The following is a 26,666-nucleotide window of genomic DNA, read 5'->3' as shown; positions in this document are numbered from 1 at the left end:
AGTGAGTGCAGAGTGACAGTGAGTGCAGAGTGACAGTGAGTGCAGAGTGAGTGCAGAGTGACAGTGAGTGCAGAGTGACAGTGAGTGCAGAGTGACAGTGAGTGCAGAGTGACAGTGAGTGCAGAGTGACAGTGAGTGTAGAGTGACAGTGAGTGCAGAGTGACAGTGAGTGCAGAGTGACAGTGAGTGCAGAGTGACTGCAGAGACAGTGTGTAAGGGTGCAGGGTGCACATTGTGTGAGTGTGCAGAATGAGTGTGCAGGATAAACAGTGTGTGACTATGCAGGGTGACATTGGGAGTGTGCGGGTGAGCAGTGTGTGAATGTGTAGGGGCAGTGTGTGAGTGTGCAGAAAACACCACACACACATACATCATACAAACATACACCACACACACACCACACACACATAACGCACACACAAACCACACACCTCAGTCTCTCAACACCACAGACTCGTCACCAGTCAACACAACACACTCACCACCACACTCACTCCCCAGGCTCACTCCCACAGACTCACCACCACACACTCACCAGTACACAGAAAACAACACACACAACAACACACCCCCAGCCGTCAATGAATGCTTTCACCATGCACAAACACCAACACCCATCAGCCATCTGTGCACGCTTTTACCAAGCACACACCCACCAGCCGTCAGTGCACCCTTCCACCAGGCACACACACCTCCAGCCGGCAGTGCACTTTTCCACCAAACACACACACCACCCGGCATCCGTGCACGCATCAATTGTTAACGCATCCACAATTAACTATTGTAGCAATCGCAGTATGGTACACTTTACTTTCAAACATATTCATCTAAAGCACAGCATGCCACCATTGCTAAAATTACAATCCAACCCACATAATTCCACTACACACCACATGCACACACTCCATAACACATGGCGAAAAGACATTGCCATTTACAATGCCATTAGCTCAAACTCAAATAAATCCAAGCCCGATTGCATTTCTAATGCTTGTTTTAAGAGTTGTAGCCCACACCAGGGACCTAGCTCCCTTGTGTGAGGAGGGAGCCCTTTGATGAAGCTTGTCACCTTCGGGTGAGTGAGGGTTCTCATCCTTAAAGATAAGGTCTTTCTTCACGCCCTACTCATTTGATATTTTTTGATATGTAGTTGTTATTTAGCAAACACTTTCAGAACACATTTATTTCTAGAGAACGTACATTGTGCGAGTGTCTTTATTGCTAGGGAGTGGTACGCTCTCCAATAGGGGCTTCTCCATTAGATCTTTAGTGTGCATTTGTGTCAAAGGATCAAACAACCCTAAACAAACCCAGAAGGCAGATGAGGTTGTGCATATTACCATCCGAACGCAAACCTCAGACCAAGCAGGGCAGGGCCCATGGAAACTAAGAAAAGCTGGAGCACAGTTCACAACAAAAGCAACCTTAGGGCAGCAAAGAAATAAGGCCCAAACAGGGCCAATACTAGTAAGCAGTACTCTGATCCAGAGGTAGGAAACAGAGGGCCAGTGCATGTCAGACGGGAGAGACAAAAGTCAGGGTGATTTTTGTAGAGGAGGCATATCTAGAGGTAAAGGAGTTTAAACTTGTTTGTTTAAAGACTGAGTGGAAAAACGGATGAGGATGTAAGGCTGGTAATATATTCTCACTTTCCCTGCTTTTGAAATTCAGATTTACAAAAAACTAGCGCAGCGCGGTGCAGCAAGTCATTTTGATGCGCCTCGCTGCATTAGTTTGTAAGCACAGGGTTGTGACATATTTACAGCAATATGTTGCATCTCTGTGCTTCCCACTGTGCTGGTGCACAAACAGATGCCATGCGCCGACGCGGTCACACTTGCACCATGGTGCAAGGATTCCTGCATCACGGGATGATTGTTTATGTGCAGGAAACAATCAGAAATGTCGTTTTACAACTTCTATTTGTGCTACATTAGTTCACATAGAACTTGCAAGACGTCATTGTTTAAATGATTGTTTATGTGCAGGAAGGGACACCTTCCTGTCCATAAACAATCACCAGGGGTGATTTGCTCATTCTATGCGTGCTGCTTAATGCAGCACGCATATAAAGAGGAAAAAAAAGAGGAGAAATGAATACATATCTCCTCTTTGCACCTTCCTACGCCTCTGTTGGGGAGGCGTAGCATTCAGACGACTTCTAGATTTACGATTTGTTGTACATTTGGAAATTTAACAGGTTCCATAGATGTTGTGTGGGAACACTCACATCAACACCCATGGAACGCCCCTTTCATGCAAAGTGCTGCGTGTAAAGGGGCCATATTTACAAGGACAGGAAAAGTCATGCAGGGTGGCTTTTCCTGCCCTTGTAAATATGGGGCAATGAAATGCGCAGGGGCTTGTAAAATCTGCCCTTGAGAGTGTCTCAGTTTACATTTCACATTGGATGTGCGTTAACATCCTTTATATGTGGATAATGCGCCAGATATTAGAACAAACTTCCTCCTCCTGAATGTGTCTATAGTAGTTTAGCGGTATATTTAGATCAGTAAAAGGTACTGTCCTTTATTTTACAAAGCAAAAGCTACTGATAGAAATCTACTCCCTCATGCTATTGCCTTGCTTTCGAACATCGTGATCCTTTTCAAAAGTGCAGCATGAAACATACTGTTGCAAGAAAAACATTCCTGCTGTATGATTTGTGCAATCTTTTCTTATCTTTTAATTAAAAAGAGGAACTTTTGAAACGGGAATATATTATGACACACACAATGTGGGCATTGGCGTGCGAATGTTATAACAGTTTCATAAAAATAGATATTGTGCTTTCTTTCCCAGCAAACAAAGCTTTTATTTTTAAATGAAACGCATTTTTGCAGGTGGTTTCCATAAGCAAACATTCATAGGATGTTAAAAAGAACTCATAGAATGTACCATGCGGCACCAGGCTCAGATAGATATTAACATTCCATTAGACAGGATATTGCACAGCTAATTCCTTCGGGGCAGCCGGTTCACCCTCGTACGATACTGTACCATCCCATTCCTGATACAAGTAATATTTGGAAACCATTCAAGTTTTCTATCAGTGCGTGCTTCTTGAAAATGATGGGAATGTATATTTCACATGGGTAGGAATTCAGTTTTTCTTTGGTTTCACAAATGAAATCAATACTAACCTTGCTGCCTGGTCACATGGTGTACTGTTGCTTCATCTAAAATGCTGTTGAGTAACATCCTAAAGTGAATGTACTTGAAATAATGTCAGAATCAACTACAGGGTAGATGTGGAACGTGTAGTACATCCTGTAGCGTGACTGTGCATACACGGCCGCCATTGTATTGTCTGACTCCTCCTTCTCATCCGTTCACCTTTCATATGGTAATTTTGTGCATCAGGGATTCATTTATTCTCCCAAAAAGTATATGTGTGGGAAAATAAGCTCACTGAAAAGATTTGTTTTGTAATTTGAAGTGCAATTAGCCATTAATCCTTGTGAGGTCAGTGTAATGACTGATATGAACAATACTAACAACTAGGCCTTGGTGAACTTCTGCAGATGATGTCTGATTCACATGAATTTGCTACATGGCGAGTCTTGCAGGGAGGGCAGGCCCTTTTATTTCTGTGCTACCTCTTTTTCTTAAATGTTTTTATTTTTTATTTTATTGATTTTCAAATAAAACAATGACAATACAATACATTCCCCTTTTCAAAAAGCACATACAACACCGAACAAAAAGAACAAAAACTCAATTACATCAATATTACCAATCTTCTGCAATCTGACGAGTGATAGCAAAAGGAAAAAGAAAATCAAAGAAAATCAAATAACTAAAAACAAAAAGCAAACAGCTGCTCATTCAACCTAGTCATGAGTTACTTAGCCGTATTGGAACAATGCAGATTCACCTGGTCCATTTGCTAGTCCCCACTCGTGCCCTCTCGGCACTGCCCCTCCAACCCCACTCATGTACCATGCTACTCACCGTCAGCCTCCCTGTTTAACAAAAATGCACGCAGTGGTTCCCAGATATCCAGCGGTCTCATATTGTGGGCAGTTCTTCCCATAGACTTCCAGATTCTCCTTACAGTAAACCAGATCCTTTAACCACTGATCTGTTTTAGGACTGTACCTTCCCCCCCACACTATCGCCACCCTGCACGCTGCCATCAATAACGCCAATCTCACAAATCTCCCAGTCACACCCCTGAGATGTGGCACACAGCAGAGAAGACAGACAAGAGGAGTGCACCGGAGCTCTACCGCCGTCATGGTCACTAGATTTCTCACCACCTCTTCCCAAAACTCATGAACCTTTCGGCATCCCCAGGCTAAATGTAAAAAGTCCGCTCCCCCCTGTCCACAGCCCACACAATAATCAGTGTCCCGCAATCCAAACTTGTGCAATCTTGTAGGCGTGTAATATACCTGGTGTATGTATTTAAAATGTATGATGCGCAAATTACCATTCATACTGAGTGTCCCTGTCAACTCACATATATGCTTCCAATCCCTTTCCACAATCGGCTCAGAAAGACAATCAGTCCATCTCTCCCAACTCCTGTCTAGTACAGTCGAAAACTCTTCTTTTATCATCTTGTATAGTCTGGAGATTCGTTTTTTGTTAGTGGGAGTAGTGAGAACAAACTGTAGCGATAAGAGCGTAGGTGGTTCCAGAGGGTAGCAAGTATAGTGTGCTTTGACCGCATGCCGCAATCTTTGCATCGCAAATCTAAATAACAATGACTGATTGCTAATGTATTGAAGATCATCCGACGTTATAAAAGACCCATTCGGGTATATGTCCTGCATCTTTTGAAAGCCTGCCACATGAAGCAACCACATAGACAGTGCCTCGTGAGTCACCGACATCTCGGCGTGATGTTCTATGTACATGGCGGGCGCATATAGTGGCAGCTTTTGCGCCAAGTGCCCAATAGCCTGCCAGGTTGCTATGGTCGCATCAACAGCATTTATTTCAGTTTTTGGGGTGCCTTTCATCCGATGTGTAATCATGCTGTGCAGCGGAACTGGGGAAACATCCCCTTCCTCTACCACGACATGAGGGGTGAATGCATGTGGTCGTAACCAGTAATATACGTATTGCGCTTGTGTACTCAAATAGTAAACGTAGAAGTCCGGCGCTCCAAACCCCCCCCTGTCATATCCACTGGTCAGAGTCGACCATTTCACTCGGGCAGTTTTGCCACCCCAAACTAGCCCTAGTAACACTCGTCGAATTTTATTAAAAAACTCCCTTGTGAGTACAGCTGGGATGTTGATAAACAGATATAAAAAACGTGGCAACACCACTATTTTAATCAAAGCTATACGATCCACCAGTGACAATGGCAGTGGGATCCACTCATCCACCTGCTGTTCTAGATTAGTGTACGCGCTCCCACAATTTTCACATATCACCATGCTTGGATCTCTGTAAACCCACACTCCCAGGTACTTGACCGGATCCGTGGAACACACCAGTGGGAACTCTAAGTCAGGTTGCAATGTGGACTCTGTTAGCTGAATAATGATGGATTTGTCCCAGTTGACAAAGAGACCTGATAAGCGACCAAATCTGACATATTCTCGGAGTAGCTGCGCCAAGTATCGGGAGGGCTCACAAACAAAAAGTACCATGTTATCCGAGTATAGCGAAATTGCTACCGGCCGATAATTAAACTTAAGCGCCGTCTCTCTATGCCGTTGCCGAATAACACATGCCAACGGCTCCAATATGATTGCAAAGAGCAGTGGAAATAGCGGCAATCCCTGACGTGTGTCCCTCCCTATGCTGAACGGGCCGGAAGTCAGCGCTCTGACACACACCCTAGCCTACGGCGCCGCATAAAGCACCGCTATCCATTGTATAAATAAGGGCGGGAACCCCATCCATCGCAGAACAAAAAACATATAATTCCATTCCACCGAGTCAAACGCCTTTGCAACGTCTAGTAGCACAGCTGCAGCCGACATACTCGGCTTGAGTATGTGGAACATGGAGAAGATGGTCCGGAGATTATGTGACGTGCATCTTTCAGGTATAAAGCCCGATTGGTCAGGCAGCACCAGGCAAGTCACCAGAGGCTGCAATCGAATCGCTAAGATCTTAGCCAAAATCTTCGTGTCTATATTGATCAGCGACAGAGGGTGGTAAGAGTCACACCTGTCCGGGGGCTTGTCCTTTTTGAGCAGAGTAATTATCAGCGATTGTCGCATTGTCGGCGGTAGTTCCCCGGACTTGTGCTCTTCAGCGTACATCTCCAGCAAATAAGGTGCAAGTAAATCTGCATATCTCTTATAAAATTCCACGAAAGGCCAGGTGCTTTGCCGTTTGACAACGCCGAAATTGCTGCCTTGATATCTTGCTCGTCTATAGGCATGCATAGATATTCCCTGTGTGCGTCTGATAACTAGGCGCACGCCACACCCTCAAGATAGTCCTCCATCTCGGCCTCCATCGCAAACCCCTGTGAGGTATACAACTCCTCATAGAAGCTTCTAAATTGGTCCGTGATGGCCAGTGGGTGATGATGTTCCCCCAGTGGGCGTCTGTTATCATATCTATATGCGTCTGCTCCATTCGATCTTTGATCTTGTTGGCCAATGTGCACCTCGGTCTGCCCCCCTCACCATGCCGCTGAGCCGTGTGTCTACGCGACAGGTATTTTAATTCTGAGTCAGCCAGTGCCTCATAGTCTTTAAGCAGTTCATGTATGTGGGCCAGTGTATCCGCCGCAGGAGACGTGGCATAGTCACGTTCTAACTGGCGTAGGGCATCCCCCTTATTTTGCAATTGTGTCCTAATGTCCCGTAGTATGCCCGCCGCGGTACTAATACACACACCCCTAATTGTGACCTTGAAAGCCTCCCATAATATTGAGGCCTTATCGACTGAACCCCTATTTATTACAAAATATTGTTCAATGGCCTCCCTCACCGTGTTGTCGTAGATTAGATCTAGCAGCGCCTTTAGAGCGCAGCCTCCATGTGAATGGGCGATGTAAAGCCTTAGGAATCTCAAAGTCCAACTGCACGGGGTTGTAATCTGATAATGTACATGGAAAATGCATTATCCACTGCACCCAGTTCATGGCCTCTCCTCCCACCAACCAATAATCCAACTGTGACAGCTACTGTGCGAGGGCGTCGCATGCGTCCCTTCCCTTGCCAGGGGGTTCCGTACTTGCCACACGTCGCTGTAAGGATTGCAAGAGAGTTCCACAGGAGCGTCAGGAATCCGAAGAATAATCCACAGCCCTCCCCTACGGTCTCCCGACTCTATCAAACACTAGAGTACGAGAGACACGCCAGGGGAACACAGGGAGACAAAACAAGGGAAGATGATGAAGAAGAAATGATGTGTTGGTACTCTTCTGGATAATCTGCGTGGTACATCAATTGGGGAACTGACAACAGGCAGCCTGCAAAGAAAAGCAAGTAAGCAACTAGCTATTGGTACCCTACAAAGAAAACATTAGCACTCCTACAAATAGAAACAACACGTACCGGAATCCTTACTCTTTGTAGAACATGTCTATATACGACGTCTAGATATGGAACATCATCTGGCTCTGTGACAAGGATAATGTAAGGTGTTAGTGAGTATGCATTAAACTCAATAGTGATTCTATGATCTAAGCAATACACTTCTTACTTTAGCTGTTTTGTGGACTTCATGAAGCATTAGGCACTAACGAGTGATATGTAAGAAAACCTTTAGCCACCTCTTCTGATGCTGGGTATCTCTAGATGAAAAGCAATACAACATGCATAAATTATATGTATAACTAGTTTAGCATAAGTATTAAAGAGCGCAAAAGCGCTATTACCGTGATTCCCTGTAGAGAAGCTGCAGATAGTACCCACTTGGATCCACGCAAGAGTTACTCCAAACACAAAGGCAAAGAATCAGAAGTATAATGAGGTTGGGAAGATTAAATAATGAAGGGGGCAAAAATTGAACGAAGATAATCTAGCTATCTAGCTAAAGGGAAAGGGGGAAAAGAAAATGTAATGTCCAAAAAGGAACAACAGTGATCCAGGCTGGTTGTCCGGTAAAGCGCCTTTAATTCAGGCACAACGGAGAACAACCGGAAAGGCAGGAAAAAAAACCCTGCCGCCGGAACACAACTTCAAGGGCAAATATAGGAAGGGTTCACGAAGAACGTGAACTCAGGACACTAGGATTACGAGGCGCCAAGCCTGAACGCCCGTAAAACTAATCGCCACTGCTTCGAAAACGCGGGGGCCGGTAAGACAGACTGCCGACCAGCGCTCCAAACAGGAAATCCCAGAAGCAAAATACGGACGTCAGGCAAAGAAGGTCAAGACGGAAGCAAACACGAAGGGAGCTTGACGCAAGAACGTGAAGCGTCTCTCCCAGCTTCCTGATGCTCTAAATAGCATTCGTCTTAAAGGGACAGTGTCTTTTGGGAATCTCGAAGCATGACATTACACTCCCTCCACAATGGTCCCCTCCTGGTTTGGGCTTGTCAGGGTGTCTTTGATGATACACTCTCAGCAATCGGGGTGCATGGATGTTGGAAGCAGGTTCCCATGTGCGCTCTTCAACACCATAACCCTTCCAATGAACCAGGTATTGAATCGCTTTCCTTACTTTCCTGGAATCCAGGATGGCCTCCACCTCATATTCCTCCGAATTGTGAATGATTATAGGAGCAGGCTTAGAAGGCATCCTGGTCCCAGGTTCAACTGGTTTGAGTAGTGACACATGGAATACTGGATGAACTTTAAATGATGGAGGAAGGGTTAGTTTCAAAGCAACAGGATTGATCACCTTTTCCACCTTATAGGGTCCTATGTATTTAGGGTTAAACTTGCGTGGACCCCCCAGAGTAATGTATTTCGTGGAAAGCCAGACCTCATCTCCTGGTATGTAAATGGGTTCCAATCTCCTGTGTAAATTTGCTCCCTCTGTGTATCTCACTTTAGCCATTTCAAGACTCTCCAAGGCTTTCTTCTGTATTTCATGTAGTCTTTCTACCCTGTTGGAAGCAGCAGGAATGGGACAATCAGTAAGACTACCAGTGGGTAACAACTTAGGGTGATAACCATATGAGCAAAAGAAAGGGGAGGTGTTGATGGAGGAGTGTGTACTGTGGTTGTAAGAGATTTCCGCTAACCAGACTAACTCATCCCAATCCTCTAGGGTTTGCAACATCTGATTTCTTATGTACTGCTCAAAACACTGGTTAACTCTCTCCGTCTGCCCATCTGACTGTGGGTGGTGACTTGAGGACAAACGGACGTCTATCTGGAGTAAAGAACATAGACCCTTCCAGAATTTAGACACAAATTGGGTTCCTCTATCGGACACCAGGACAGAAGGAAAGCCATGTAGTCGTACTATTTGTTGCATGAATATGGAAGCTAGCTCTACGGCAGTAGGGAGTCCCTGCAAAGGTACAAAATGTGCCATCTTCGTGAATAGGTCTACTACCACTAACAATGTATTATTCTTCAACTTCGTAAGTGGCAGCTCGACTATAAAATCAAGTGACACAGTATGCCAAGGTCCAGGAGGAGAGGGTAATGGCATGAGAAGGCCCACCGGATTGAGGCGTGATGCCTTGGTTTGTGCGCATACATAACATGTCTTCACAAATTGTTCAATGTCCTTAAGCATGGTAGGCCACCAAAAACGCTCACGCACTGCTTCGGTGGTTTTCTTAATCCCCGGATGGCCCGCTATTGGGTGAGAATGGTACCACTTCAAAACCTGTTCTTGTAACCCCTTTGCCGGTAACACCACTCCCCCTTGTACCCGCACCAATCCTCCTCTCACGGTTAGTTCCTGTGACCCTACCATTTGCATCATGTTTACCGAGGCTTGACTGTTTCTAACCTGTGATAGGAATTCATCCTCGTTATGTATGGTTCCTATAATATTGGCTCTGGGAATGATACTGGTTTGCTCTATGGGAACTGAAGGGGTATCAAAACCCAAACGTGACAGGGCATCTGCCTTGCCATTCTTCCTCCCAGGTCTATACTGGACTGTGAAGTCAAATTCACTGAAATATTGGGACCAACGTAACTGTCTCATGGACAGGGCCTTAGCTGATTTGAGGTATTGGAGATTTCGATGGTCTGTATATACCACAGTAGGATGTCTAGCCCCCAAAAGATATTGCCTCCACTCTTCAAATGCCTTCTTAATGGCTAAAAGTTCCTTGTCCCCCACGGCATAGTTATATTCAGCTGGGGTGAACTTATGGGAATAATAGGCCACAGGATGACATTCGCCCGTCAGCACGTCAGCTTGAGATAGGACACCTCCCACCGCCACTTGTGAAGCATCCACCTCCACCACAAAGGGCAGAGCAGGGTCAGGAAAACGTAAGACAGGGGCACTAGTGAAAGCCTCCTTTAGGAGCCGAAAAGAATTCTCCGCCTCACAGGACCAAACAAAAGGAACACCTTTCTTCAAAAGGGCTGTAATAGGTGATACCAAGGCTGAGAAGTTACGGATGAACCTTCTATAAAAATTAGCTAGGCCCAAGAAGCTCTGGATTTCTTTTACTGAACAGGGAGCTGGCCATGCAAGAACAGCCTCTACCTTGGAGGGATCCATGCTAAGACCGTGAGGGGAAACAACATATCCCAAAAAAGGTACCTCCTTGGTGTGAAAGGAACATTTTTCAAGCTTGCAGTACAATTGATTGTCTAACAAACGTTCCAACACATTGCGTACATGTTGTTGATGTTCAGTCAAGGTAGAAGAAAAAATTAGCAAGTCATCTATGTAAGCTATCACATAGACCTCAAGCATATCCTTTAACACTTCGTTAATGAAGAATTGAAATGCCGCAGGGGCATTGCATAGCCCAAAGGGCATTACAAGATATTCAAAGAGGCCGTATTTGGTGCAAAAGGCGGTCTTCCACTCGTCTCCCTCCTTGACCCGCACCAGATGGTAAGCTCCACGTAGATCTAACTTAGTGAAATATTGGGCCTTGCGGATCATGTCAAGGAGGGAGGCAATCAGTGGGAGAGGATACCGATTTTTTATAGTCACATCATTTAATTTCCGATAGTCAATGCAACAACGCAGACCCCCTTCCCGTTTTGGAATAAAGAATAAAGAGGAAGAGGCCGGAGAACGGGATTGACGGATAAACCCCTTTTCAAGCATGGAGTCCAGATAATCACGTAAATACACATTCTCCTTTTCAGTGAGAGCGTAGACTCTGCTGCAAGGTATCCTGGCCCCTGCCTCAAGGTCAATACGGCAGTCATAAACTCTGTGTGGTGGGAGTATTTCTGCTTCCTTAGCATCAAAGACTGCCTGTAGATCCTGGTAACAGGACGGAAGAACATTACCATTGCTGCCACTGTTGTTGTCGCTCTGTACATCCTCTACGGCAGCCCCAACTAAGGACGGGGATGTGACAGGAGGGAATATTATGGTAGAAGTCACCCAATCAATGGTAGGATTATGAAACCGTAACCACGGAATACCCAGTAGAACAGGAATCTGAGGGGAACAGATTAAATCGAACATCAATTCTTCACGATGATCAGGTTCTATAGTCATGAATAACGGGGTGGTACACCGAGTTACAGGGCCAGATTTTAGAGAACTACCATCAATCGTGGTGACGTTACTAGGTGTCTCTTTCTTGGTACAAGTTATATTATTTTCTTTTGCCCACTCTAAGTCCATGTAATTCCCTGATGCCCCAGAATCAATCATCACCAGGACATGTAAACCCAGTGCACCTTGAGTCAAATATGCAGAGACATAGAAATGATTAGTGGGGGTAGTGATAAGGTCAGAGGAAGAGACTGTAAGACCAGACCTACCTGGGTTCCTCGTCTCACAAGAACCCAGGCTTACTAGTTTCCCGAATACTTGGACTGTGAGGGTTTTACCGGGCATTCTCGCAAAAAATGACCCGCTTTTCCACAATATAGGCAAAGTCTAAGGGTCCTTCTCCTCTGTCTTTCCTCGGGAGTCAAGGGTCCTTTAATTGTACCTATCTGCATAGGTTCACTATCTTCACTGGGTTTCTCTGGAGCACTCCTTTTCTCCCTTGTAACCGCATATCGGTATTCATGCTTCCCTTTTTCTTTCTTTCTTTCTTGGTATCGATGATCGATCTTAACTACCAGATCAATCAATTCTGTACAGGAGGTGGGAAGATCAACTATCTGAGATAAAGCATCCTTTAAATCATCCCGCAAACCCCTATAGAAGATGGTACTACGTTTTTCTTCAGGCCAATCGGATTCAACCACCAACCTACGAAATTTAGTTATATATGTCACTAAATCCTGAGTTCCTTGTTTAAGGTCTAGTAATTCGGTATCAGATGAGTGCGTATACATATGTCTGTCAAATAGTTTGCGGAATTCTCTCCTGAATGCCGAGTAACTATTCAATAACGGGTCATCCCTGTCTACTAATGGTATCGCCCAATCAGCCGCTGACCCACTAAGATATGATATTACAAAGGCTACCTTGGCCTGGTCTGAGGGAAAACAAGCAGCCTTGCAGGTAAAGTGCAATTGACATTGGCTGAGGAAAGCTGCGCAGCGTGCTGCGTCTCCTGCGAATCTTTCAGGGGGTGCTAGAGGTATGACAGGGGGAGTGGTTACTTGTACCACAGATGTTCCTCCACCTGTCGCCCCGAGGTCTGGTGTCTTTGAATAGCGTCTACTCTTGTCATTAGCGTTTGAGTTTCAACCTGCAGGTTACCTAACATACCCGCTAAATCTGCCAAAGTTATTGCTTCGAGATCCATGACGCTCGGGCAGAACACACCACGTGGGCTTCACGTTCTGTAAGGATTGCAAGAGAGTTCCACAGGAGCGTCAGGAATCCGAAGAATAATCCACAGCCCTCCCCTACGGCCTCCCGACTCTATCAAACACTAGAGTACGAGAGACACGCCAGGGGAACACAGGGAGACAAAACAAGGGAAGATGATGAAGAAGAAATGATGTGTTGGTACTCTTCTGGATAATCTGCGTGGTACATCAATTGGGGAACTGACAACAGGCAGCCTGCAAAGAAAAGCAAGTAAGCAACTAGCTATTGGTACCCTACAAAGAAAACATTAGCACTCCTACAAATAGAAACAACACGTACCGGAATCCTTACTCTTTGTAGAACATGTCTATATACGACGTCTAGATATGGAACATCATCTGGCTCTGTGACAAGGATAATGTAAGGTGTTAGTGAGTATGCATTAAACTCAATAGTGATTCTATGATCTAAGCAATACACTTCTTACTTTAGCTGTTTTGTGGACTTCATGAAGCATTAGGCACTAACGAGTGATATGTAAGAAAACCTTTAGCCACCTCTTCTGATGCTGGGTATCTCTAGATGAAAAGCAATACAACATGCATAAATTATATGTATAACTAGTTTAGCATAAGTATTAAAGAGCGCAAAAGCGCTGTTACCGTGATTCCCTGTAGAGAAGCTGCAGATAGTACCCACTTGGATCCACGCAAGAGTTACTCCAAACACAAAGGCAAAGAATCAGAAGTATAATGAGGTTGGGAAGATTAAATAATGAAGGGGGCAAAAATTGAACGAAGATAATCTAGCTATCTAGCTAAAGGGAAAGGGGGAAAAGAAAATGTAATGTCCAAAAAGGAACAACAGTGATCCAGGCTGGTTGTCCGGTAAAGCGCCTTTAATTCAGGCACAACGGAGAACAACCGGAAAGGCAGGAAAAAAAACCCTGCCGCCGGAACACAACTTCAAGGGCAAATATAGGAAGGGTTCACGAAGAACGTGAACTCAGGACACTAGGATTACGAGGCGCCAAGCCTGAACGCCCGTAAAACTAATCGCCACTGCTTCGAAAACGCGGGGGCCGGTAAGACAGACTGCCGACCAGCGCTCCAAACAGGAAATCCCAGAAGCAAAATACGGACGTCAGGCAAAGAAGGTCAAGACGGAAGCAAACACGAAGGGAGCTTGACGCAAGAACGTGAAGCGTCTCTCCCAGCTTCCTGATGCTCTAAATAGCATTCGTCTTAAAGGGACAGTGTCTTTTGGGAATCTCGAAGCATGACAGTCGCTCACACCGAATTCTTCAATGGCGCAGTCAATAGTTCTAGCTACTTTGGGAGTGCGGTGGGTAAGTGGGTTGGACTTATCTTAGTCAGGGTTTAAATATGTATTTAGATCACATCCCCATAATAAAGTGGCCTCCGGCCAGGCTCTCAATACACCATACATCCGAGAAAGGCATACCGGGTCATCCCCAATGGGGCCGTATATACTGATTATAGTAACCAACGAGCCCCCTAGCTTTCCTTGTACCTCACTCACCTGCCCTCCTCATCTATATATGTACGGGATGATTGGAATGCCACACCACTTTTAACCAATATCATCGTGCCCCTTGCATAGGATGAAAATGAGGCCGCCACCCGTTCAGCGTGCTTAGTCAAGTGCGTCTCCTGCAGCAGGGCTATATGAACTGCATGCCGATTGAGATAGGTCAACACTTGTCTAACTTTTTTAGGTGAATTGAGGCCTCTTACATTCCATGTCAACATACGAAAAGTATCACCCATCTCCACTCTTAGGAACACCCAGCCAATCTAGCATCTCCCTGAATGACTGTAAAGGGTTGCAGCTAAAATCATAACTAGATACACCAACACATTTTGAATGTCTTACTCCAATCGACTTCAGTGTAACTTGCGGAAAAATTAAAACAAACAAAAATCAACAGCAAAAAACATACCCCTCCCCCACCCTCATCCCCCCACCCACTCCAACCTCCTAATTAGGTCGAGATCGAAAACCATCCCTAACCCACACATCGCCCCCATTAACCATACAACGCAACATTTGGGAAATACCCACTAGGGGAAGAGGATTGACAACGACTACTCACACCAAGGTGTGATCTCCAGATCAGTACAATGTGGTTCGCCTGTGCACAATAACAAGAGAAACCTAAACAGCATATGATCAACACTCTATATCCTGAGCAATGCAGGATAATTAGAGTCCCATGAGACCGCTGAACCACGCAGAGGGAAGCGTACCCCGCCCCCACCAAACTTGTCGCAGAGGAATTGACCAATATTGAGCCACAACCATCACTACGAGGACCAGAGGAGAGAACAGGAAAGAGCACTTTTTTATCTTTGAAGAAAAACAAACAAAAAAAGGAGACCGGACTATACACATCCAGTGACAGACAACATTATTACAGTCAATCCGCCTCCTCCAATTACAATGGCATCTCTGTGTGCTCTGCCCCTCCCTGTCGAGGTCTAGGTTTGAAAACCTGTTTTGTATATTTCAAGGCCAACTTTGAGTCAGTAAAAAAGTGTGCTTGCCCTTCAGGTGTTATTTTCAATTTGGCCGGATAGAGCATAGCGTACGGCACCGAGGAGGCTTGCAAAAGTTTTTTGCTGGTACAAACTCTCTCTTGGCTGCCTGTGCCGCTGGGGTGTAGTCCGGGAAAAAGGACAGTGTGTCTCCTTTATAGGTAACTGGTGCCCTAGTCCGTGCCTCGCGCAGGATAGAGTCCCTATCGGCATAGTTCAGGAGATGGGCGATGATCGGGCGAGGCGGCGCGCCCGGTTTAGGTCTGGGGCCCAGCGAACGGTGCGCCCTCTCCACTATCATCATTGAGGACAACACTGAACCAAACAGGTCCCGCAGCATCCTGTCTATGAAGGTCTCCATTTTAGAAATGGCGGTGGACTCCGGCAGGTCAATAATGTGAAGATTGTTGCACCTTGAACGCGCCTCCAAGTCCTCATTCTTTGCTCGTCTAATTTCCAAAACCTTCTCCATCTGCAAGATTTGAGTCCTAGACTTGGCTTGTGAATCTTGCGTATCAAAAATCTAATTTCCAGCGCACCGCCTCATCCACAACAGGAGAGCCATCCAGCTTCCGGCTCATTAATGGCAGTTCTTCCGCCTCTCCGCAACGCACAGACTTCCGCCTCAATGACGATTCAGTCCCTGTTCTTCTCCAGACGTCTCAACAGTTTAGGCCAGAGCGGGCGCCATTTTCCCCAGCAGCCGCACCAATGCAGAGTCGGTCTCTTTAGGCCATTCCACGTAGGCTACAGGAGCGAGCCTCTCCCCTCCTGTGCACCCGGGCCACGGGGCTCATTCCACAATGTCCAGGCAGTGCACAGGCAAATTCTACGGATGGTATTTTCCAGATATTATGTCTGGCTGGTGAAGCTCCCTCAAGAGTCAGCCATTCCGCCTCGCGCCAAAACCACGCCCCCTCTTTTTCCTAAATGTTCCGATTACTTGCAGGAAATTGTCTTTACTCTGTTTACACTTTTCTTCAACCAATGCGTATTGTTGCAAATGTTGTTTCATCCATCGAACATCATGGATAGTCGCTCCAGCCATGCCCAGACCTCCTCCGAGTCAGCAAAGAAACCATTTATCAATATTTAGAGTTTGGCTGAGAAAATCTGTCTGTATGAGATATTGAAGTGTCACAGTATTTGTCTGACCTCTAGGAAATATGGCCTGGTACTGACTAGGTCCCCATTTACTTCTAGCTCCCAAGACCGCCCTTGCATGGGATGGATGTGTACTCCCTCCCTCCCTCCGGGGCAAGCATTTCAAACCACACTCTTTTTGGATTACAGGGTGTGACCCCCAGCCGTATTTATTACATAATTCAAAACTGTGGTTATTATTTCCATTATGTACAAGTTACGCAGAAAGTACAGATACATTGATAGATACATGATGTCACTTGGATAACCTTAACATGCTCTCTAATTCAAATTCACTCCTACAGTAATCTACAATGTATATACTTTACTTTCTGAGTGTCCCCTCTAGAGCCTTCGGCAAGGTCAATGACTATCAGCCCCCAGATCTCGGTAAACTACACATACTTAACCTGAGTAAGCTTGCGTAGGGGGTAGAGCTTATCGGATGGATACTTTCCCCCGAGCCCCCCCTATGCACTGTGACTTAAACTCCATAACACAGGGTACAATTCTGCATACTTGCGCCCTGATGTGCATGTGCGTGCGAGGGTCGCCACAGGCCTACTGGAAAGAGTGACTCCCCTGACCCCTGCACCCCAACAGCCTACCTACTGGCTGTCACTGCCCCTGTAGGTATCTGGCGTTAGCCGCTAAGGACCGAAGACAATCAATCAATCAATCATAACACTTGTATAGCACACTACTCACCCGGAAGGATCTCAAGGCGCTTGGGGGAAGGGGTCCGCTACTGCTCGAACAGCCAGGTCTTGAGTTGTCTCCTGAAGGCGGGGTGGTCCTGGGTCAGCCTAAGGTGGATGGGGAGGGAGTTACATGTCTTGGCCGCCAGGTAGGAGAAGGATCTGCCTGCGGCGGTGGCTCTTCGGATGCGTGGTACGGCGGCGAGGGCGAGGCTAGTAGACCATAGCTGGCGGGTGGGCGTGTAGAAGGTCAGGCGGTCGTTGAGGTACTTGGGGCCCAGGTCGTGGAGAGACTTGTGTGCGTGGGTGAGGAGCCGGAACGTGATCCTCTTGTTGACGGGGAGCCAGTGCAGGTCCCTCAGGTGGCCGGAGATGTGGCTGTGTCGGGGGATGTCCAGGATGAGTCGGGCGGTGGCGTTCTGGATGCGTTGGAGTCTTTTCTGTAGCTTGGCTGTGGTTCCGGCGTAGAGGGTGTTTCCGTAGTCCAGTCGGCTGGTGACGAGGGCCTGGGTGACCGTCTTCCTGGTTTCGGTCGGGATCCATCGGAAGATCTTGCGAAGCATGCGAAGGGTGTGAAAGCATGATGAGGAGACAGCGTTGACTTGTCTGGTCATCGAGAGGGAGGAGTCCAGGATGAAGCCCAGGTTGCGTGCGTGGTATGTTGTCTTATGAGCGGTGCCCAGGGCTGGGGGCCACCAGGAGTCGTCCCAGGCGGAGGGCGATGGTCCCAGGATAAGGACTTCCGTCTTGTCTGAGTTCAGTTTCAGGCGGCTGTTCTTCATCCACTCGGCGACGTCTTTCATCCCTTCATGTAGGCTGGTTCTGGCGGTGTCGGGGTCTCTGGTGAGGGAGAGGATCAGCTGGGTGTCGTCGGCGTAGGAGATGATGTTGAGGTTGTGTTGGCGTGCGATGGCAGCAAGAGGTCTCATGTAGACGTTGAAGAGGGTGGGGCTGAGTGATGATCCTTGCGGGACGCCGCAGATGACTTCGGTGGCCTCGGATCGAAACGGGGGGAGGCGGACTCTCTGTGTTCTTCCAGCGAGGAACGAGATGATCCACTCCAGTGCTTTCTCTTGGATGCCGATGTTGCTGAGGCGTTGGACTAGGGTGCGGTGGCAGACAGTGTCAAACGCTGCAGAGAGGTCCAGGAGGATGAGTGCCGCTGTTTCCCCGTTGTCGAGCAGGGCTCGGATGTCGTCGGTGGCTGCGATGAGGGCGGTCTCGGTGCTGTGGTTGGCTCTGAAACCGGACTGCGAGGGGTTGAGGGATCCGTTCGTCCCGAGGAAGGCGGCAAGCTGTTTGTTGATGATCTTCTCGATGACTTTGGCAGGAAAAGGGAGGAGGTAGATGGGGCAGTTTTTGAGGTCGGTGGGGTCCGCTGTTGGTTTCTTCAGTAGGGCGCTGAGCTCGGCATGCTTCCAGCTCTCCGGGAAGGTGGCGGTGTTGAAGGAGGTGTTGATGACGTCCCGGAGTTAGGGTGCGATGGTGGAGTCGGCCTTGTTGAAGATGTGGTGGGGGCAGGGGTCGGTTGGAGATCCGGAGTGGATGGTGTTCATCGTGCGGGCTGTGTCTTCGGTGGTCACCGTGGTCCAGGTACGAAGGGTGGCGGTGGGGGGGCGTTGGTTCGACGGTTGGGTGCGTAGATGGTGCGCCGAAACTGTTGTGGATGTTGGCGATCTTGCGGTGGAAGAACGAGGCGATAGTGTCGCAGAGATCTTGTGAGGGAGTGATGTCGTTGTTGCCGTGCTGGGGTTGGAGAACTCTTGACGATACTGAAGAGTTCTTTGCTGTCGTGGGCATTGTTGTTCAGTCATTCCTTCAGTGATTTCTTCTTGGATGTGCGAATGAGCTGGTGGTGCTTGCGGGTGGCGTGTTTGAGGGCGGTCATGTTGTCAGTGGTCTGGTTGAGGAGCCAGGCTTTCTCGAGGGTGCGGCAGGTCTTCTTGGAGTCCTTGAGTTCGTCGGTGAACCAGGGGGCCTTCTTGCTTCTGGGTCTGCTGGGGGGGTTCTTCAGTGGTGCGAGGTCGTCGGCGCAGGCGGTCAGCCACTGCGTGAAGTTGCGGGCTGCTTCGTTGGGGTCTGTTGTGCTGGCGGGTGGGTTCTGGCTGAGGGAGGTGGTGAGGTGGTGAGCTGGTCGGCGGTGATCTTGCTCCAGCTCCTGTGAGGAACCTGTTGCGGGTGGTGGTGGGTTGTGGTTCTTCTGAAGCTGAAGTGGACGCAGCTGTGGTCGGTCCAGTGGAGTCCGGTGGAGTGGCTGAAGGTGATGTGCTTGCTGGATGTACTATGCTTACAATCATGACCTTACCGCTGACCAAGGACACAACACTAAAATACGACAATATTTTGTGTGACCCAATCCCATATATTGATCTTATATCTACATTCACCAACATTTTAATGATCCTTTACTACATATTATGAATCCGAAACCGGTCCCAGGATGCTTGTTACCGGTCCAGGGAAGACATGGCTTGGCAGTTCGGGCTGGACTGTTCCCATGAGGCACAGGGTCAGACTGATTTGCATATGGCCATGTCTGAACTGGGGTGGCTGAGTGAGCTAACGAATGGTGATGGATTAAACCCAGATCAGTTGACTGGGGGTGAGTGTTTGATTTGCTCAAGCGCTCCATCCATCATACCCTTTTGTATCGCTTTGTTTGCCCTAAGTTGGCAGGGTATGCTCAGAGGCGAGTCCCTTCCTCACTTGGCCACTGGATTCACGATAGCCTGGCTGATGAGGATTATGAATCCGAAACCAGTCCCAGGATGCTTGTTTCCGGTCCAGGGAAGACATGGCTTGGCAGTTCGGGCTGGACTGTTCCCATGAGGCACAGGGTCAGACTGATTTGCATATGGCCATGTCTGAACTGGGGTGGCTGAGTGAGCTAACGAATGGTGATGGATTAAACCCAGATCAGTTGACTGGGGGTGAGTGTTTGATTTGCTCAAGCGCTCCGTCCATCATCCCCTTTTGAAACGGCGAGGACTCCGGCGGCATGTTTTATGTCTTGGTAATGAGTTTACTCTTATGTTTTCTAGGCTCCATCTTGCAAAGAATTGAAATGGATTTGAGATTGCCTCTGGCAGATATTATATACATTGGAATCTGTGGAATGAAATGGCATCAATGTTTATCTTAGGTAGAAATCCTTATGACTGATTGAAACAACTTAAGCAATATCACCTGTGTTTCTTTATCATATGAAATGAAAGAATCCGTTGACAGGATAAACAGATATCTTTCCCCACACAAAATCTGTATAGTCAAAAAAAAATTATTTTTTATTTTTTAAATTTATTTATTTGGCATCTCAAAATTGCAGAAACAGACATTAAAGACAACATTTTGTTCTCTAATCACATTTAACAGAAAAAGTAATACAACTATCAAAATAATAAGCAGATATCAGAAATAAGAAAAAAATAAGAAAAAATGAAGAGACCACGACATTATTTACATTATTAAGGAAGGCCTAGTTACCCACTCTGATATTATTACTCCAGTTTTCAATTGGTTTCCAAATCTTAATGCCCCGTGTTTTTTCCCTCACGCCTTTACAAGCAAAAATCACCTTCTCTTGATTAAACATTCCTAAGAGTCGTGATAGCCAATTCTGAAAGTTAGGTGGATCTGTGTCTTTCCAACGTGCGGTTAATATTATACGATACACAGCTGTCCCCAAAAAGAGAGATGTTTCTTTTTCGATAGTATGTGATAATGTATTATCATAACCCAAGATGTACAGGGTAGGGGATTCGGCCACTGGATTACCAAACACTTCCTGCCAAAATCCTGTTATCATATTTTTCAAATCTGTTAGTTTTTCACATTCATACAACATATGAAGCAGGTGGGCCACAGTTTTTCCGCACCTAGGGCATTCCGAGGTAGCTCTTTTTCCCCATGAGAAGAGTTTAGCAGGGGTAAAATATAAGTCATAAAGAGTCTTATACAATTGTGCTTTCAGGTTGGAAGACATAAACAGTTTTGTTGACAAAATAAGTGACATATCAATATCTACATTGGGGTTGTTTAGTTTCCTTGACCATCCCTGCTCAATAGAAACAACGTCATCCTGCTGACTGTCAATTAAGATGTAATAGATCGTGCCGATCTTGGTAAGAGGTTTAACTAAACAATCAACTAAAGGGATATTCTCTAATATGATATCCGCCTTTTTTAAGTCTAGAATTGTACTAATCTGAATACATTTAAATGCACTGTTATTGGGAATAGAAAATTTAAGTTGCAGCTGTTGAAATTTTTGACCAACTGAGGGCAATAAGAAATCGCCACGGGTTAAAACTCCTAAAGTTTCCCATTTCCTAGCAATCACATCATATATGTGGTGGTAGTACAGTAGAGTGCCATAACGAGGTGTACTTATTATACTTAGGAATGCTCAATTGTCTAGGAATTTTCTTCCATATACCCCAGACACTCAGTATTATCTTAAATTTTACTTTTTTGAAATATGATGGTTCAAGTTGTTTTACTAGAAGGCCATTAGCCTTATCTCCGATGACCAGTTCAAATATTGAAGGTATATGGTTCTCTCCTGTATCTCTTTCCAAAGATTTTACACAAAATAATGTCGTCATCTGCTGTAACAAAGAGGCCAACATATAGAATCCCAAATTAGGAATTGCAAGCCCCCCTCTTATAGCTGGAAGAGATAGAAAGCGGATAGATCTCCTTATCTTCCTATATCCCCATATAAACCTACTCATCTGAGATTCGAGAGCCTTAATGGTTTTGTCATCTACCAATAACGGGATTGCTCGAAACAAATATAGAACCCGGTGTAGTATATTCATTTTGAGGAAGTTACCTCTTCCAATAATCGACAGATGTATGCTATCTATCCGTTTTAAATCTGTTTTAATTTTTTGTATAAGAGGATCATAGTTTATTTTGATGATCTCGCCAGTTTGGGGGGGGATATATGAACTCCCAGATTGACAGCACTTTCTACTTTCCTGGGATCTATAAAATTAGTATTTTGGGTACATATAACCATCGTTTTATCCCTATTTAAGGAATAACCCGAAATTTGGCCAAATGTTTGAGTGATCTGTTCAGTTTCAGTTATTGCCTCCGTGGGGTGTGATGTCACTACCGCCACGCCATCGGCAGAGGCTAGTATTTTAGTATCAAAGTGGCCCCAAGTGATTGGTCTAATTGCTTCAGCATTTAGTAATTTTATAATAAGGGGATTAATGTATAGGGCAAAAAGGATCGGGGAACATGGGCAGCCCTGTCTTGTCCCACGTGATATATCAAACAACAACGACTCTTGACCCATCGCCTGAACTCTGGCCTTTGGTGAGACATACATTGCTTTTAAAGACTTCATAAAACAGGGTCCCATATTATTTTGTTCCAACACTGCCCACAGAAATGCCCATGAGACCCGATCAAAGGCCTTCTCGGCGTCTAGGAGGACCATCGACATCTGGCTCCCCGCGACAGCCATAGCATCGAACAGGGCAATGACACGCCTAGTGTGATCCGTAGTGCCCTTGCCCGGGACGAAGCTGTGCTGCCACGGAGAACCAGACGCTCAATAGTCCCCCTGAGCCGATTAGCCAGGATCTTTGAGTACAGCTTCGAGTCTGAATTGATAAGAGAGATAGGACGGTAGGATGAGGGCAATTTACGAGGTTTATCTTTTTTTGGGAAGATCACAATATTCATTTCCATCCAAGACCTAGGGGGAGTGCCGCTAACTTGAATTCCAACAAATAGATCGAGGAGTAGAGGGGTTATAATATTGCCCAGAATCTTATAAAGCTTGAGAGGGATTTTTTTCTGGGCCTGCCGCTTTGCCCGAGGCTAGTTCTGCTAAAGCGATTTCTATTTCACTCATAGTTTTATCCCTTTCTAAGTCTTGCCTAGTATCCATATCTACTCCTAGGGTATTTTCAGTCTTGGCTGCCCATCTAGCCACGACTTCTTTAATTGTAGCAAAGTCAGAGGAGTCTTCATTTTTATACAATTTCTCATAAAACTTTTTAAACACTTCTAAAATAGTCTCAGGTGATGTGTATTCTTGACCTTCAAGCGCTATGCACGTAATTGAGTTGAGAGATTGCTTTTGATGAGTACTAAGGGCGAGTTGCTTCCCAACCCTCTCTCCTGTTTCATAAATCTTATTGCGATGGGATTGATAGGTCTCAGCTGCACTTTGAGTAAGCTTATTATTTATCTCTGCTTTTAAAATTGCCATTTCTCTCAAGGTTGAGCCCCCCTCTCCGCCTCGGGCTATTATAGCAGTGTGCTTCTCTTCTATTCTAGCTAACTCTTGAAGTTGAAGTTCGTTTAAGCTTGCACTCTCTTTCTTCTTCCTGGCTACATAACTAAGTGTCTCGCCCCGTACTGCTGCCTTAAAGCAGTCCCACACTGTATTTCTAGATGCGCTATACCGATTACAGTCCTGAAATCCTTGCGCCCATACCTTGATATACTCAGTATATTCCCTATTAACAAGCAGTTTTCTATCAAAGGTCCAGCTGGAGCGGGGTCTAACCATATTATCTATATTAATAGAAAGTACTAAGGGATGGTGATCCGCTATAATCTTTGGTAATTTAGAAATTCCTGCCTGACTAGCCCGGTTACTAGACATCCAAATATAGTCAATGCGGACATACTTGTTATGTGGATACGAGAAATAAGTATATCCTGGATCTTGTGGCTGCTTCAAATCCCATATGTCAGCTAAGCCTAAACTTTCCTTAAGTTGAGAAACAGCATTATAAACTTTTGGCTTACGACCAACATATTTATTTCTAGCTTGATTGTATGCTAAATCCATTTTTGGTAAGAAGATATTAAAGTCTCCACAAACTATAAGTGCCTGAGACCAGGTAGAAAGTTCCGTCTCGAGTTCAGTAAATATAGAGGGGTCATCTTCATTAGGGGCATATATAGAACATATTGTGATTCCACACTTAAGTTCCACAGTAACCCACCTGCCCGCAGAGTCAGCAGCTACACGTATGGCCTCACCCAAAAAAGTTTTAGCAAAAATAGCAACCCCTCTGGTCCTCGAGGTATAAGATGTACATACCAGAAGATTAAGTCCAGGAATCCTCAATATTCCCCTTTCTGCCCAGGGGATATGTGTCTCTTGGAGACATATTATATCTAATGCATTTTGTCTAATTATCCCACACATTTGTTCTCTTTTCACCCTATCATTAAGGCCCGCCACATTCCAAGAACAAAGTTTTACTCTAGCCATACTGTGCTGTATTTATTTTCCAATCCATATCTGCTATGAAACCAAACTTGACTCTATGTTCTCTATTAACACTACAATGTACTTTTCTAACTCCGCTTCTACAATCATGATTGCCATTTTTATACATTTTCTCCCATCTGTGCCCCCACCACCCCTTAACCCCCAACCCCCTGCTCACCCCCCCACCCTCCCCAAAATGAGGCGATTAGACTCCATTAGAGTCTGTGGTGATGGACGTGCATTATCCCTCCAGTGCTCTCAAACTAAACTATTACTGATTACCCAAAATCCCGGAACCCTAAGTTGTGGTTCATGAACCATGTGCCAGCGGGACAGAAAGAAAAAAGGGGCCATTTCTATCCCGGACTTGAAAGGATTAAGAAGTTTTTACAGGTAGTCTCATGAAAGGCTCTCTAAATATTCTTTTGCCTTAACCTCAGAGGCGAAAAACTTTATCTGGTCACCATTAATTACTTTCAAGCGAGCTGGATTATTTAAGTACACCTGCAGCTTCTTATCTTGAAAAGGGGAAACATCCTAAACCACGACGTTTCAACCACGACTCACCTGAACAACATGGTGCGAATATCGAATCCTGCTCAACAACGAACGGCTGAACAACGAAGGTCGGAACCACGACTCACCTGAACAACGGGGGGTGTGTGGGGGGACTCCCCCCCACAAATACAATTAAAAAAATATTTATAGTAAGAACTATAACATAAAGAATAAAATCGTAAAAGTTACGTATCAAAAACAGCAAAGGTTTATGAAGAAAATGATTTACATAAAAATTACCGGTTTATGACAGGAGATGGCAGTGTTGCATTGATTTAAACAATTGTAAAAGCTTTCGAATCAAAAAAAGAATATGATCAGTGTGCTCGTATTTGAAAAAATGAAGTAACTAATATTTTAGAAAAAAAAAGGCATACATTGAAAAAGTGACATTAAATATTATTTATTCGTGGTTTAGGGAGTAGTGGTTTAAAATGTAGTGGTTTAGAAATGATCGTTGTTAAACATTCGTGGTTTAGGAAGTCGTGGTAAAGACAGTAGTTGTTTAGTCATACAATCTTTGAAAAGGTTTTATGAGTTGGTGCAAGCGCCACCTCCGCTCAACCGTTGTGTGACAGAAGTCAGGACGCACAAAATAGGTTATGTGACCACTAGTTTTTTTCGCCTCTGGCCTCGCTTTCTCCCAAACTGCCTGCCTCAGTATGAAATTGCCAAAATATACCAATAGAGCTCTTGGGTATGCACCATGTTTTGGGGTATTTCGCATGGTAAAAGGTACTCGGTGTGCACGCTGCACCTCTAGGTCCCGATTTCACGTTGACAGTTCTGGTAAAGAGTCTTGAAATATTTTGACCATAAAGGTGCGTGCGTCGCCTCCCTCTGCTCCTTCAGGAATACCCAAAACCCACAGCTAATTTCTACGTAAACGATGTTCCATGTCCTCTAATTTCCACATTACTTCTGAGAGCTCTTTCTCATTCGTATCGATCTGTTCACGATTTGCGGCAATCTCTGACTCATTGCCCGCAACTCTCGTTTCCATTTCAGTCATTCGATCATTAAAGGAGCTGATTTTTCTTGAAAGTACGGACCACTCCCTGCACCTTCCGTAGTTCTGCTTGGGCCTTCCGCCCATTATGAGAAGTCTCTTCTCTGTGCTCAGCGATGGCTAGTAACACAGTCTCGATCGTAGGGGCAGAGTTATCTACTGAAGACCCTGAATCCAACTGCTGGGTTGGACCATGTAGGCTTGCTGGAGTTGCTATAGGAAGTATATTACTAGTGGATGCGTAGTCCCATGCCAGCTCAGCGGAATCACGATGGCTCTTTCTGTGTCTCAATACGGCTTTTTGAGCAGTTTTCACCGCCTTAATACTAGTTTCATCATCGCTAGAGTCACTTAGGTGTGAGCCGGTATCTGTTGACCAGCCCAGTTCATCTCAGAAAGAATAAAATCACTTGGATCCTTATCCTTATCTTTATCCTTGTCTTTGTCCTTATCAGGGTCATCGTCACTCAGATTGCATGGGCCTTTAAGAAGTTTCGTCTTTTGCTTCAGCGAGGGACCCTGAACACCCAACTGACCCTCAGCGTGGCTATCTGGACCCTTAGAAATAGTTTGAGGTGGAGCTGACTGTGTGCTTTCCATGCTGAGATTTTCAAATTCATCAGAGATTACAGTGTGTATATTTGTATTTTGTGGAGTACTGAGCCCCCCAGAACCACCAGCATTGGTGTCTGCAACTGCATTCA

Source organism: Lissotriton vulgaris, chromosome 6 (assembly GCF_964263255.1).
Source record: "Lissotriton vulgaris chromosome 6, aLisVul1.2, whole genome shotgun sequence".
In the NCBI taxonomy this organism is placed as follows: domain Eukaryota; kingdom Metazoa; phylum Chordata; class Amphibia; order Caudata; family Salamandridae; genus Lissotriton; species Lissotriton vulgaris.
This window is presented reverse-complemented; position numbering follows the sequence as displayed.